The sequence below is a fragment of the Notechis scutatus genome, chromosome 1 (assembly GCF_049901735.1).
Source record: "Notechis scutatus isolate UNSWTSFEM ecotype Mainland chromosome 1, rNotScu1.2, whole genome shotgun sequence".
In the NCBI taxonomy this organism is placed as follows: Eukaryota; Metazoa; Chordata; class Lepidosauria; order Squamata; family Elapidae; genus Notechis; species Notechis scutatus.
The window spans coordinates 158,074,268-158,090,093 of NC_142009.1; the positions used below are offsets into that span (position 1 = coordinate 158,074,268).

The following is a 15,826-nucleotide window of genomic DNA, read 5'->3' on the forward strand; positions in this document are numbered from 1 at the left end:
CATATTAGACATCTGGATTGTGACAGTGATTTCATCAGAGGGTAAGGTCCTATTTTTTATTGACTTGGAAAATATCACAAGAGGGTTAGTCCCTACAAACCTCTTATTTGATTGCTTGTACTATATTGTCAAAAAAGAGAGGAAAAAATACCACTAAAGCACTTCATCAAATCCGACCATCCTTCCATTTCAGAATGATTACTTATGGTGGTGACTGACCCACTGACAGTTCCTGGGAAGAGTAACACATTGTTTATATTTTTTTTGTTGGTTTTGGTTGGTTGGTTGGTTTATGCCTTTGAGTCAGTGTTGACTGTGGTTTGCCATTGCCTTCTTTCTAAGGCTGAGAATGAGTGACTTGCCCAAGATCACCTGCTGGCTTTGTGACCAAACATGGTTAGAACTCATGGTCTCTCCGTTTCTAGTTTACTGCTTTAACCACTACACCAAACTAGCTCTTAACCCACTCTTATCTCTGTTATATTAAGAAACTGTTCAGGCCCACAATTTGCCCCAACCCAGGAGAGATTTAAAGGACATACCAAACCAGGAGAGACAGATGAAAACTCCAGACCTTTATCTGAGAAATGATTGATCTTTGGGCTTTTGCGTGCTAGAGTAGACATTTCAAAGCCACATATTTCAAAAGCTGAACAGTGAACTATTTCAGTTTTTTTTTTTAAGAATAGTGTCAATTTTATATACAACAGCATAACCTGTATAATTCTCAAATACTGTATTTATGCAGAATATGTTGCTATTATGGATTGATGTTTAGCATTTGTTATGGTAATTAGTAGGCAATTAGTTGTTTAATAAGAGTTACTTACCCTATAATGATTATAATCTCTAGATGCAGGATTAATGCAGCTCACAGAAACCCTGTACTGAATTGCCATTCAAAAAAAGAATTTGTGTGAGCTACAGTAATCTTACGTCTAGAGATATTATCACTTATATTTACAGACCCACAAACCAGGACCAGTTCCAAACCAAAGTGATCTCGTCCCAGAACCTTTCTTAGATGCATCTTATTGAAATCTGAGAAGTATTGCCCAAATAGTAGCATCTCCATGCTATGTAAATTACTCTGTACACCCACTGAAAGGGATTACATACTACTAATGCACTATGTATCTATCTACATTTGGAAAATAATGCTGAAACCAGGCAAGGCAATTCTATCTCTTAAAGTAGGCTTGTCCAACCCGCGGCCCACGGGCCGCATGCGGCCCAGGTCGCCTCGTAATGCGACCCAACGCCCACCCCAACCTTCATGAAAGATCCAGCGAGGAGGAGGAGGAGAGGCAGGCGCGAGGCGGGGTGAGGCGAGCAACAGAAAAGGCAGGCAGCCGCAGCCCAAAGTCCCGCCCGCCACCTCCTGCTGTTGCCGCTGCTGTCCCCCCGCTGCTGCTTCTGCCCCCCACCGCTGCTGCTGCTTCTGCCCCCGCCGCCACCGCTGCTGCATTTGCAGGAGGAGAGGTAGGCGCGAGGCGGGTGAGCTTTCTTCCCCCCCCCCACCCCGCAAAATTTGGCGGAAAATTATAAAATAAAAATAAATAATTTTAATAAATAATTAATAATAAATAATAAATTTATTTTATTTTATTTTATTTTATTTTATTTTATTTTATTTTATTTTATAATTTAATTTAATTTAATTTAATTTAATTTAATTTAATTTAATTTAATTTAATTTAATTTAATTTAATTTAATTTAATTTAATTTAATTTAATTTAATTTAATTTATTATTTAATTTAATTATGTGCGGCCCAAACCAAATTTTCATTTTCTAATGTGGCCCAGGGAAGGTGAAAGGTTGGACACCCCTGTCTTAAAGTCTAAGATTTCATTTCTCTTTCCTGATCACATTTTTGTTTTAACCCTGGGACAGGTCAGAGTAAATTGGTGCTTGGTAAACATGCCACTACACTAAATCTCACTGGATTCCAGCCAGTAGTGGGTTTCAAATTTTTTTACTACCAGTTTTGTGGGCATAGCTTGGAGGCATGGCGTGGCATGGCTTGGTGTGGCGGGGAAGGATAGCAAAATTCGTGGGCGTGGCAGGGGAAGGATACTGCAAAATCTCCATTCCCACCCCACCCCACTAACCTGCTTTCCAGCTCTGTTCTCCTGTGCAGGGCAACAAAAGAAGACCCAGCGGATCAGCTGGGACTCGGGAGGCAGAGAATAGATGGGGGCGGGGCCAGTCAGAGGTGGTGTTTGCCGGTTCTCTGAACTACTCAAAATATCCACTACCGATTCTCCAGAACTGGTCAGAACCTGCTGAATCCCACCTCTGGATCCAGCGTAGTTACATCCTCTTTTAGACATCTATTGCCCAATCCCACGCCATGCCCTTTGTCTAATGCAGTTTATCAGCATCAGAAAGAGTCAGCCTCAGAAAGGTGGGGGAAGTGGGAAGGAAATGTGATACTGGAATTTATCCAACAAAGTTTAAGCTCACTCTCTGATCAAAAGGGAAAAGGGATCAAACACAACTTTATTCTCTGGCATAATCAGCGTCTCCTGAAAAAAAAAAGTGAGAGAAAAATTATGTGAAAAATGAGTGCCACCTATTGGTAGAAACACAGATGATAAATTCCAGAAACCAGTCAGTCAAGTGCAGCACAGATAGAAGTAATTGTACATAACAATGAACAGCATTTATTTCACAACATAAAACAGTCAGTTCTTTTTCTCCTTTGCTGCTCACTTCCAAAATCACAAACGTTGCTTTGGACTGCTTACTCTTCTTTCATTGGTGCCATGACCAGCAGAGTTCTTACTGCTTATATTTTCTAATGTCTTCAGCATCATCAACACAGCAATTTCCCATCCCATTGTTGCATCGACCAACATAGACTTCGACAGGATGGCACAGGGTATGCCGGCAAACCCCCTTTAGTCTTCTACATCGTCCGGTGCCTTCAAAGAAAACAGGAGGACTTGTGATTTTTTTTAATATTACCTTTTTTAATTTCCTGCTTTTAATGTCTTTGGCTTAGTATTCTTAAACCCTTTTCTACATTTTGACATGGATGCTAATCACAGAAAGGAACTGCTTGATAGGAATGTACATCTGAATTAATTTTTTCTAGTGCTCCTATGCAGGAGAGATATTATGAAACTTGAGAACACATATGCATTACATGTACACTAATAAAGAAGATTAATAATTAGATTTCTAAGTAAAAGAAAAATGTAAGCAAGGATTTTTTTAAAAAAATAGCAAGCCAATATCCTTGCCGCTATCAAATACAGACAAAACGAGAAAACAATAGGCAGAAATTAATTAACATTTTCATACCAACTATTACTGGGGATATGTAGTAATTTATTGCATTGGGAAGTACATATAGTTTTATTTTACCACAGAATGATGCAGTTAGCTTCTGAGTGCAAAGCCATGTTCTATACATCTTCATGTCCCCAATACTTTGTGACAGAGCACCATTTGTATGAATACAAATTATATGCATAATAAGTTTCCATTTGCAATTTCCTTATTTGTACAGAAATCACTACAGGTAGACCTTGTCCTACCACCATTGCTTAACAATCCCTCCAAGTTACAACAGAATCCTCCCTCAAAGGTATTAATGATCCAGTTTCAAAATTATGACACTGTCCTTCTCTGCACTGACATGACTGTATTTTGGGCGCTTGGCAATCAATCTACAATTGCAATTTTGCAACACCCTCAAACAGTGGTGGGATTCAAAAAATTTACTCCCGTTTCTGTGGGTGTGGCATGGTGGGCATGGCTAGGTGGGCATGGCAGGGAAAAGATACTGCAAAATCTCCATTCCCTCCCCACCCCACTAACCTGCTTTCCAGCTCCATTCTCCTGTGCAGGGCCACAAAAGAAGACCCAGCCAATCAGCTGGGAGGCAGAGAATATATGGGGGTGGGGCCAGTCAGGGGGTATTTGCCGGTTCTCTGAACTACTCAAAATTTCCATGACTGGTTCCCCAGAACCTGCTGCATACCACCTCTGCCCTCAAATCACATGCTCATGATTTATGATAGTTTGCCACAAACTGGAATTTACTTGCATTTTCCAGAAAAAAACACCACCCCTGAGCAGACAATGGATTCACTGAACAACCATGGCATTCACTCTGTGATTGGGGCATTCATTTTTCAACTGCTTTATTACCTGCCAGACTCAATTATAGCAATGGCATATAGACTTTATAACATTCCATAGTGCTTTACAGCACTCTCTGAGCAGTTTACAACATCAGCATATTGCCCCCAACAATCTGGGTCCTAATAAAGGAGAATATTGGTAAGCACAGGGTTGAAATGAGGGGTCCTTGGTGTTCTCTGAGCTTGCTTGTTTTCTTGCAGATGTTTCATTACCCAAACTAGGTAACATCATCATTGCTCATCAAGAGTGCAAACAGCACTCCTTACTAGCACTGATGATGTTACCTAGTTAGTGTAATGTAACGTCTGCAAGAAACATGACGACATGAGTTTGACACCCCTGATCTAAAGATTTCATCTAAACCAAACCTGAGAGTTAAAAATGGCAGCAAAAAAAATATTTTTGATTGCCTTCTAATGCAAACATGCATTTCTGCAGTCTACAGAATGAATCCCATGTATACTAGGCAGAGAATAAGTGGCAAATAAACTTAACAAATTAAGTTTTGAAAATAATAATAATTCCTGTTTGTTTAAATGTCATAAAACACAAGTCAATAGTAGAAATAATGAAAAAGGAAATGTCTCCGAAAGGAAATATCTGTGAAATGTTGGCATTCTTACCTGATTTGTCCAGGTACCCTGAATGGAACAAGAAAAAGATAAGCAGAAAAACATAAAAAACCTTCATGTTGACTGAGGAATAACTGAGGTTGGTATTCCACTAGAGAAAAGAAAAATTAAAACAATATAAGGAGCCAACAGAGATAAAACGTTTCACTACATTATTTAACAAGAGCTTTCCTCAGGCTGAGGTTTTTCGTTTGTTTGTTTGTTTGCAATCAAATGTAGGGTCTGGTATTTTCTCATTGTACTTTCTGGGTTGTGTGAATGTCTCAAAATCTAATTTCTGTGGCCCTTAAGAGTTTGCCAACATCGCACTGCTGAAAATTGGCATTACAATTTTCCAGTTTTTTCAGGCATAAATTAACAGGCAAGAAATGCTTCATAGATATGTTTTTTTTTAAATAATTTTATTAATTTTTTAAAGACAAACAAAACATAAGACATAGGAACATAAAACCTTTCTAAAAGCTACTTATAGGTTTTAACAAAGCAAAGTTTTGTGTTTTATGTTTTGTATTTTGTGTGTTTATGTTTGACTGAGAATTAAGAAAACCTTGATAGAAAGAAATATAATTGAATAAAAGTAAAGGGAGAAATAACGAGAAATTTGGAAAAGATATATATGTGCTTAAATGGAAATGTGATAATTTGGAACTATGCTGTACAAAATAATGTTTCATTTGCTTCATAGATATTTTTATTCTCTAAAAATCCTTATGCCCTGAATTGAAAAAAATGGACCCAATATTTTCAGCTCCTCTCCCCATTCTCTTAGTGATGCCTCTGATTGTTGCCATATCCCAAGTGGTTCCTGGAAACCAACATTAATTTGTTTATTTATTTATATTTTCAAAGGATCCGGGTACTGAACAATTAAAAAATCATGAGCAAAAAAAAGCTCCTCCAAAAGTAATAAACTCACAAATTCACTCATTAAATAAACCAAGTACAGAAGCAAAATTATGAAGAAAGAAAGAAAAAAAGAAATCAAAAACATATATCTGCCAAATTCAGATTTTTCAATCATAGTATGTGTTTCTCCTGCACTTGATAAATAAGCCAGATCTTTACTGCTCTCCTAAATTCCTGAAGAGAAGGGGGAGATTTGATTTTGGTGGGGAAAATTCCTTGTATAGGAAGGATCTGGAAAAATTGATCCTATTTGATCTAACTGGATGAGCAAATTAATATAGGAGAAATGCTGTCAGTTTTACCAGATAGACCAGGCAGGAAACACTGTCAGATAAGTTAATTCTACTTTATAGAGCTATATTACCTGAATCATGCAACTGAATCTTGCAAGTACAATTTTCCCACTGTCACCTTTACAGCATAAGAACTGTCACTTGGGGGTCAAACAAGCAAACAAGAAAACCTCAAAAGTATTCATCTGACTGGTTTTCATTGTAAAAACTATCTCTCTCAATTGGTCAGCATTTTTCAATGTTCACCTGAAATCTCAAAGTGATATAAAAAGTATACTTTTGATTACTCACTGTATATCTTTTCATTAATGTACTAATGAATTGAAGTAGTGAAAGGAACATATTAATGAATGATGATAATGGTGATTGGTTAATTAATGAATTAATATACAGTACAAGGTTAATTGTTCAGTTGAGTTCCTTGAATTAATGAATTAATGAACCCCATGATTATATGAATAACCACAGTTCTATGAAGATTTGTACCATCTTCAATCAGTTGGTTTCTTCTGGATAACCAAGAATGGACAAGCCAGCACAGGTGAAGTTGGACATCCAATCACTTCAAATGCTATAGAGTAAACGGACACCAGCAGGCCCACTATTTCTATCTTCCTGAACTCTGACCAGGTGACAGCATGTTTGTTTATGATCAAGCCTCTATCTCTCTAGTCATCTTCTCCAATGGTGTAGTGAGCTCCAGGCATGATCTTGGAGAAATTAAACAAAGATAAGACTTGCATAAACAAAACCCTGCTTTAAGCCTAGGACACAGTGACAGCATAAGAAACAACAAACGAACAAACACATTCTGTTACTAAACCTATATCAATAAAGTCTGTTTCCTGACCTGAACTACATTGGAGATCTGAGAAACTGCTTCACAAATTGCTTTCCTTGGAAAAGGTCTGTGGCCAATCAGAATGCAGCCAAAATCAAGCACTCAAGCAGTCCTACTGTATGCACCTCTTTAGTTCTGCTCACACAATACACTTAGACACAACTGAGGCTATCAGTTCCGAAAGGCTGGCAAACTCAGGAAACAAATAGTACATGGATTTCTCAAAAGGTCTTTATTGCTGATAGAAAAGCGTAACAGAATCTTAACAGCTGAGGTTTTTATCGAGTCTAATTAAGGCAGAGTTACTCTGAGATTCTTTCTCATCCCCTTTGCTAGATTCAGGATTTTTCTGTAACAGACCTGTTTCATCCCATAATTGTCTTGCTGCCCCATGTTCCAGATGGACTACTGAGAAAGGATGTCATGGCCATCTCTGACTCAGAAGAGTTGGGCACAGGAGGTTGCTCTGAGAGAGCTGGGTTTATTTCAGACTGAAGAAGCTTCAAGCACCCAATCACCTAAGGCTGATCCACCCAATATTCACCAGGAGCTGTTCCCCTCTCCCCAATTTAAAGATGATGAACTGGAACTGGAAAGACCACCTAGCCCCAGAACATCCTGTATGCAACAGAGAGCATAGCAACAGTGCTTATCGTGTGTCTTTACATGCCAGATTTGGTCCTGGCCTTAGTTAAATTCACCAAATTGAGCTCTATTTAAGAACAGTTGTTAGTTGACTTTGAGCCATGGCTGACAACCTATTCTGATCACTTTGGACTGTGTGCCCCAGTGACATGTCTAATGAACACATTCAACACTGGATACTGCAAATTCTTTACAGGCAAGTTTCCAGGGAATTTGGGGGCTGCTCAAAACTGGGGGTGTGATTGCATATATGCCTTGCCTGCTGCTGCTGCTGCTCACATTTGCATCATTTAAAGTAAAGCCTTGCAAATGAATTATTTTGCATGGCGTAGGACAGGACAAAGGAACAATAAAATATCAGAAGTCCGAGTAATGTGTATTTTGTGCTTCCTTCTCAACATCCCCTAAGTGAAACTTCACCATATGGGGGGGAGAGAGCTGTTCTGTCACCCCTTCTGAAGGAAAATTTAACTTCTGTTATCTGCATATGAAAATATGAGGGAGATTATCTTCAGGGGTGGGATTCTACCAGTTTACACCTATTCTCTAGGAACGGTTGTTAACATTCTAAGCAGTTCAGAGAATCGGTTGTTAGAAGAAATTACTGGCCTAATCCTGTAATGAAGGCAGGAAGGAAACATTCTGTTGTTGCTTACAGAAACTGCCTCTCCATTAACCCTTATTACATTCTTGGCAGGACTAGACTTCCTGTCTCTGGAACTTCTCTGAAGTTTTTTTTCCCCCTCCTTTGCTGGTACTTTGCTTGTGTGAAGTGACCATTGAAAAAAGTGACTTATGACCGTTTTTCACACTTATGACTGTTGCAGCATCCGCACAGTCATGAGAGGCCAGGCTAGGAGATGCGCGCCTCGATGTGAGTGATGTTGAGTTGGCCACATCCAGCCAATAACATGACCACCAAGCCATGTCCACCCAGTCACATGACCACCAAGCCATGCCCACCAACTAAGCCATGCCCACAGAACCGGTTGTTAAAAAATTTGAATCCCACCCTTGATTATCTTGATCTTTAGCACAAGAAGCAAAGTGTCAGTTTTATTTTTGATGGTCCCATACACCAACCTCCAGTAATATATTGTTAAATAACAACATGTGGTTGGTTACGATAAATAGTTTTGGAATTAAGAAACTGCAACTACCATAAGGTAGAGAAAACCATTGTTGAGGAAGTGCCATTTACAAATGACCAATTCAGGGACTTCTAGTGCAACTACTGAAAGTCGCAGTCTAATGAATACTTGGAAGTTCAAAAACTTATAGTACCTGAGTACCTGAAGTACCTGAGACCTACTTTTAAATTGGTCAATGCAATTTAATGCTTGTAGTATGTTTAATGCCCTTTAATATGTTTACAACAACTACCTGATTACAACAACTAGTACTTGGTTATTTGATCCATGGTCCTGTTAATGAAAGACAACCCCAAGCATTCTTTACCACTGGCTACAGTCATCCTTAAGTTGCCAAGGTATGCTCTAATTCAGGAACATTTGGAAAACCACAAGTGCTCCACCCTAGTTTAATGTCATCATGCAAAAAGCTTCTTTTTATCAACCCCATACAAAAAAAAAAGTGAAATGACCAGTTGAATTGGAGTTTGCAGCCTTTAAGAATGGGGTTTGAAGTCCCCTCAAGTGCACCAGGCTGGGAAACATTGGCTTCCATATACAGAGGGTTTTGTTGCCTTTGGTTCTGGGGGTATTTCAGCATATTTTCAAAAGAATTATAACTTATGAGGCCAGAGCTTACTTGAGGGAACTTGTTTCAACAAAGTGGCTTAGTAGGAAAGTCTCAGCTGGCTTCTGAATTACTTAGACTGAAGCATATTACCAATGTACGGATATGAATATACATCTGCCAATGAAATAGAGTAAAGCTAGATTCAGGAAAATAGAAATATACAATTGTGGAGAGATTCAAAAGTATACTTTTTCAGGTATTAGAAAGTAGAAAAAATGGGAGTAAACATTCTAGAACACATGAGTGACTGCTTGTAACTAAGTGGGAAAGTTCCACAATGAATTTTATTGAAACATTTATTGAAAAATAAAAAGGAATTTATCTCACATATTACAAACTTTCTTTTCTTGCATCTCCTTCGTACCTCTTTTTCATGTTTGGTGTATGGATCGCCAAATCTTGTTTATTTCTATTGACTAATACATCCCAGTGACTTTAGTGGGTCCTCCCCATAAAAAATGTTCTTCTCAGCAGATTTCACTGATTGTCAGCCTTCAAGATTTTCTCACTTTGTTTTGCATTTTTCGGCTGTCATAAGTAACGGGGGAAGGAGGGGGGAATGGTTGTGGGAAGTGAGCCGGAGGTGTTACAAACCAGAACTGTATAAACTGCGGGGGGGGGGGGGTACATTCTTGCTTAGGTTTCTATCCTACGCTATGCGCAGCTGCAACCCTTTATCAAACTATGTCAAGGTCAGCGGACAGAAGCCTCATCACCACCTGGAGATGCCCACATGATGATCTACACAACTTTTAATTGGAAGAGTCAATTGAACTATTGGGGGTGGGAATGTTGCCATTACTTCGTATATGTGATTTAAGCACCCATTTTCTCAGATTCAGAATTCTTTCGTTGCTACCATTTGATTTCCAGTAAAAGATATCTTTTCTCTGATTAAAGGAGTCTAAGTATTTCTTTCTTGGATTTTGAATGGAGTACCAGCTGACACTGATTAAATAGTTTCTAAAAGTTGGGAAATAGTGGGTAATTTCCGGTTTGATGGGCACCCAACAGTCATTCCCTATATCCAGATCATACATGCCATTCAGTTCAGCTAGCAAAAAATATAGCTTGAGATTTATTTATTAAACATCAGCAAACTTTAAAAAACAGTTAATTGACAAAACCCAGATAAAAGGCAGTGAAAAAAGAGGGAGACACGAGTCACTTGCAGCAATTTATATTATTCCATCTATCCAGTGGTGGGATTCAAATTTTTTAACAACCGGTTCTGTGGGCGTGGCTTAGTTGGTGGGCATGGCTTGGTGGTCATGTGACTGGCTGGGCGTGGCCAACTCAACATCACTCACATCGAGGCGCGCATCTCCTCGCCTGGCCTCTTGTGACTGTGGGGATGCTGCAACAGTCGTAAGTGTGAAAAATGGTCATAAGTCGCTTTTTTCAGTGCCATTCCAGAGACAGGAAGTCTAGTCCTGCCAATAACATAATAAGGGTTAATGGAGAGGCAGTTTCTGTAAGAAACACCAGAATGTTTCCTTCCTGCCTTCCTTACAGGATTAGGCCAGTATTTCTTCTAACAACCGGTTCTCCGAACTGCTTAGAATGTTAACAACTGGTTCTAGTGAATAGGTGCGAACTGGTAGAATCCCATCCCTGCATCTATCTATCTCTTTGTATCAAAAGGCTTCACAGAGTAGCTTTTGGTTGTTCCAACCATAATTCAAGAGCACAGCAATAGCAAAACAGAGATGGAAAGCAGAATATGTGGCCACCTCTCCTATACTATGTATCATTAAAGAGAGAATTAGATGGATGGGCACAAAATATTCAACATTGTATTAGCGGTATAATTCGGTTCATACAATCCTCAACGCCAACTATGCTATCTTATAACAAAGGCACGTGTAATCCAAAATGTCTGAAAATCTGGACAATTCCTAAGGAGCCCCATCAAAAGCAATTAAGATCAGTGGGGTAATATTATGTAGGAGTGACCTATGAGTGAGTTGGACAGCTACATAAATTAGTTTAATACAGTTGGATGGCTATATACGTTGTTTAAGAAATAAAATAAATAAACAAGAAGCTTTACCTGATTTTTCCTTTTTTCCTCTGGTGATGAATCTATAATAATAGGCTGTTCCCCAGCAAGATGAAATTGGAGTCTTTGTGGTTTTTATAAAAATATACCCCACCCTTCAAGAGCAGCCACCAGCTTCTGCCACTAGTCTCAGTTTGGCCTCCAATGGATGCAGAAGAGAACTTTCAGAGAGCAGCCCTGTGACGTCATCATTTGTGACATTCCAGGCAAGGCTTTCAATAAGTCCCTCCATGGCTACTTGCACCAGTGGATCTGCTCACTTGAATGTTCTATATTTAATCTTTATTTATAATCCAAAAAGTAGGGAAACTAATGTATCATTTCAACAAATGGAGGACATGTTGTTGTCGTTTATTTCTAGAGCAAAATATGTATTTGAACAATATGAATGTGGTCATAGCAACAGTAAAATAGGCAAGGTGTTGAAATGCCTTAATCTAGTTTTTTTTTTTTTTAAAAAAAAAATGTTGCTTTATATAACTACTTGTGATTGTAAACCAGCAATTTAAATTATAAATATATTCTTTTTTTTTTATTTTTTTATTTTTTAAAACAAGTTTTATTAATTTTTAAAACACACAAATTATCATTATTCATTACATGTTTAAACCTTTTTCCCTTGTAAATTTAACAAGTCAGATAAATTATGATTCTGTTTTAAACCATTTCCATATAATATACCAAAACCTCTTATTCAATTTCTCTTACTTCTCTTTACTCTTATTCAATATCATTATTATTATTTCATCTGTTTCTTTCTGACTTAGTTACCATTATTCTCATTCTATATTTCTACAAGTTTTTACCAATTCTCCCCCAAAAAGACATATACACACAACACACAAAACATAAAAAAATATCTTTTGGAAAGTAACTTGGACCCAGGTGTCTCTCTCTTCATGGACTTCAATTATATTCATGCTCATCTTACATATCATTACTTATTTTATTTACCATTCTAAGCCTTCTATATTAACTTCTCCACATATTTCACACTTCTTAATTCTACCTTAATTAATCATCTTAGTTTAAATCATTATATTTGTATCTTTTGTCCATTTTTTATCATCCCTTTGTCTCATCCCTTATGAAAAAAAGAAAATCAGTTTCTCCTGGAATCATTAATCAGAGTATGATGCCTTTCTATCTCCCCCTAAGTTAATCAAATTAATCTTTAAAATAATATCTAATACCCAATCAGATTTTGCTTGGTACATTCTATCTAACTAATACATCCAACACAATTAAGTGCATAATTAGAGAATAAATCCAAATATTAAAAAGAAATACTATAATAAAAATTTTATAATAACATCAATACCATAATTTTATTAAACTCTTTAATTAAAACAATATTCTAAACCTCTCCTATTATTAAGTTTTAAAACCAATCATTTTTAAACATTTTAACATTTTAATCTCTTATCAACTCTTAAACCATTGCAATACTACCATCTCATCTTATGTACCTTGCAAAATCTTTTTTTTTTTTTTAAAAAATTATACTTTATCCATTATCCATAAAAATTCCTTTTTTCCATTTAATTTCAAAACGTTGTAGCTTTTCTCCACCTTTTCCTTTCTTTCTTTTCCCAACAAACCTTTCTACCCTCCCTTCTTCTAGCCTCTGCCTTACCGGCTTCCCTTCTCTGTCGCATTTCTTTTCCCCTTTGTTTACAATCATCATATTGGTTTTGCACTTTATTTTTCCCTTTCTTAAATGTTTTTTAGATCTTAAGTCCTTAAATCCTTTAGTTTTCTTCTTTTCTCTTCTTTTCTTTTCTTTCTCTCTTCCTTTTTCTGGATCAAATTCTGAGATTCATTAAAGATGGCTCCTTCCTTTCTTTCTTGTTCCTCTGCTGTCTTCATCTGTTGTAATTTTTGTTGATAATTAGTAAGCGCCATTTCTAAGAAAAGGAAAGCTTCTTCCACACCATTTCTTAGTTCCTCAACAGAAAGAGCCATTATAAATCTTTTCTTTTCTTTTCTCCTTCTTTCTTCTTACAACAACCAGAATATTCAAAAGAAAATAAAAAGATAAAACAGTCCCAAAGTTATCAATCAGTCCAAACCAAGGCAGAGTTCTCACTTTCTCCTTCTGGGGTAATATCAATCAAAGAGAAAGAAAGTCCAAATCTGTTTAAAGTCTTGTTACAATATATTCTAGTCTTCAAATCCTTAAGGCATCTGCTCCAACAAATCTTAGCATACAAATATTTTCTTTTAATCCTCTCTCTTCCCACTCATCGCTTAAAACCAATTTCCACCTAAAAAATAGGTTTCTTAATATCCAGTTATTTATTCCGTAGGAAAAGAGGGAAAGCTATCCTTTCAGCACCTTCAAGCAGCCGCTTTTTCCTCTTCTGGCAGGTATTATTCAGAAAGTCATACTTTTCAGGAATTTTATTAGATATGTCTTAGAGTCCTAGGAGCCAAGAAAACTTTCTCCTCTCAATCACTTTCTCCACTTCCTCCTGCGCATTCTTACCCGGCTGCCAGCTTCTTTGTGGCGGCCATTACAGACCGCCGCTGCACCGTCCTGGGAAAAGGAGTTCTGCCGGCCAGGGAGGAGTCTGCAGCACCCCAAACCCTTCTCCGGATCCCCTACTTCAGCTGCCCCTGCAGGGCAGCCTAGCTCCGCACCGGCTGGGTCGGAGCCCCAAAAACGGCTAGCGCGGCAGGGATCGCGCAGCCGCAAATCCCTGCCGCTCGCGGTCGACAAACCGGAAGTTATAAATATATTTATAAATATATTCTTATTCTTTACTATCATATTTCATTAATATACATATAAAATTTATGTTTAATTTTTTCCCATATTTCCACTGAAGTAGAACCAATGAGTATATTCACTATAGACAAATATCAATTTGAATTGTTTGAATTTGAATAATGCAATCATATTGTGGGATTCATTAACACACTAATCAAGACCTACCTGTATATAGCAATTGGGAAGGTGGTTGTAATCTCCCATAAACCAATAAAGAATTATGTCTCCATAAGGACTGAAAGTTAACAGGCTGGAGCAGTGTTTGGTGCCCTAAGAACAGTTTTTCTCCAAGTCCAAGTTTCGTAAAATATTCAAATAATAAATGAGAGGTTTTCATCCATGTACTTGATTCTACTAAAAAAATTGCCCAAATGGCTTCTAACATTTTTAATAAGGAAGTCCTATAATATCTGTTCCTTTTTTCAACTGATTTTTGATGATAAGAAAAAAGATGGAAAATGTTATAGGAATTGTACAAATGAAAAATGGTATCCATGACATTTTGATTTGCACACTAATTAAATATTACTTGGATGTCATGATTATTAAGAGGTTAACTGTTATATAAACTGTATTTAAAGAGTATTCATTAATGGTTCCTTATCATAGGGAAGGGAAGTATCATTTGGATAGTTTAAGTTTCAATTCTAGGGCCTATTTTCTTATGGGACAGGTGTCCTCAGTTTAATAGGAGGTAACTGCGAAATTTTATTTCCTTCCAGCAATCTATAAAGCTTGAATACGGGGAGAAGAAGATAATCCCAAAAGCAAATACATTTCTAATCATTGTCAGGCAAACTAACCCCTTGATCTTTGTTATAGACATTTAACTGCATATCAAGTGGTTGGCTGATCTTTCACCCTTCTCTTCCTACTTCCTCCAGAGTCCAGACAGCTTGATTTCCCAAGAAACCCACCCAAAAAGACTTCTACCTTCACAGCCAGGGAAGCACTACCTCTGGAAATGCCCAGGCTTAGCAAAGCTTTTCCAAAAGTAATTCAAAACCTTTGGTACTTCCCTGAAAATGCCTCTAAATTGGGATGCAAATCCATCGTACTCCCTCCAAGTTAAGCATAGGTCATGGGTTTTATTTCTTTTCCTAAAATAATATTGCTCTCAAAGGAAATCAATAGTCACAAGGCAAAATTCTTAGCTTCTCTGGAAGGAGGAACTTAGTTACCTTCACAACTTTCCATGCCATACATTCAGAAGAGTATTCAGTAGTTGACTTTTCTATTGAGCAGTGGTAAGGTGACCAACTTTTTTTATAATGAGAAGGAGGACACAAATAAATTGAAGAAAAAAAACAAGGCCACTTGCACGCGGCGCACTCTTGTGCGCAGCACACTCTCTCAAAACAATTCTCCTGTGTGAAGCACATGCGTCTTATAATCGTGTCTCACCGCATGTACCGAGCCTTGATGAATCGTCATGTCAAATACAAATACATCACATCACACACAACAGATCAGATCAGCATCAATCAAATACGGAGATTGAGTAACAAGCAAATGCACATGGAAATGTTTATGAGAGTAGTTATGAATAATTATTCAGCCACACACAGATATACTAAATTGAGGTAAAGTTTACTTTAAGAAATAGCACAGTCCAATAAATGGTCCAGGTCATATACATTTAACAGTCCAAAGAATATCCAATTACAAAGTCTTCTTCCTGGTTGCCTTTGTCATTTACAGTAAATAAAGATATCAAAGTATAAGCGCAGCATAAATACAACAGAGAACCTTAGA

At 37.5% G+C, this 15,826-nt stretch overlaps 2 long non-coding RNA genes across 2 annotated transcripts in view; both read right to left on the minus strand.

The window, feature by feature from the left end:
* Positions 1-256: 256 nt before the first annotated feature.
* LOC148133065 (uncharacterized) lies at positions 257-2,004 on the minus strand. Its single transcript, XR_015746426.1, has 2 exons — positions 1,830-2,004; positions 257-1,181 (listed from the first exon to the last, which is right to left on the minus strand). It is a non-coding gene; the product is annotated as an uncharacterized LOC148133065 (long non-coding RNA).
* A 900-nt stretch (positions 2,005-2,904) lies between these two features.
* LOC148133066 (uncharacterized) overlaps positions 2,905-15,826 on the minus strand; it is a 117,128-nt gene continuing 104,206 nt past the window's right edge. Inside the window, exons 3-5 of the long non-coding RNA XR_015746424.1 lie at positions 6,476-6,699; positions 4,782-4,881; positions 2,905-2,930 (exon numbers count right to left, since the gene is read on the minus strand). This is a non-coding gene — a long non-coding RNA (uncharacterized LOC148133066). The remainder of the gene's footprint in view (positions 2,931-4,781; positions 4,882-6,475; positions 6,700-15,826) is intronic.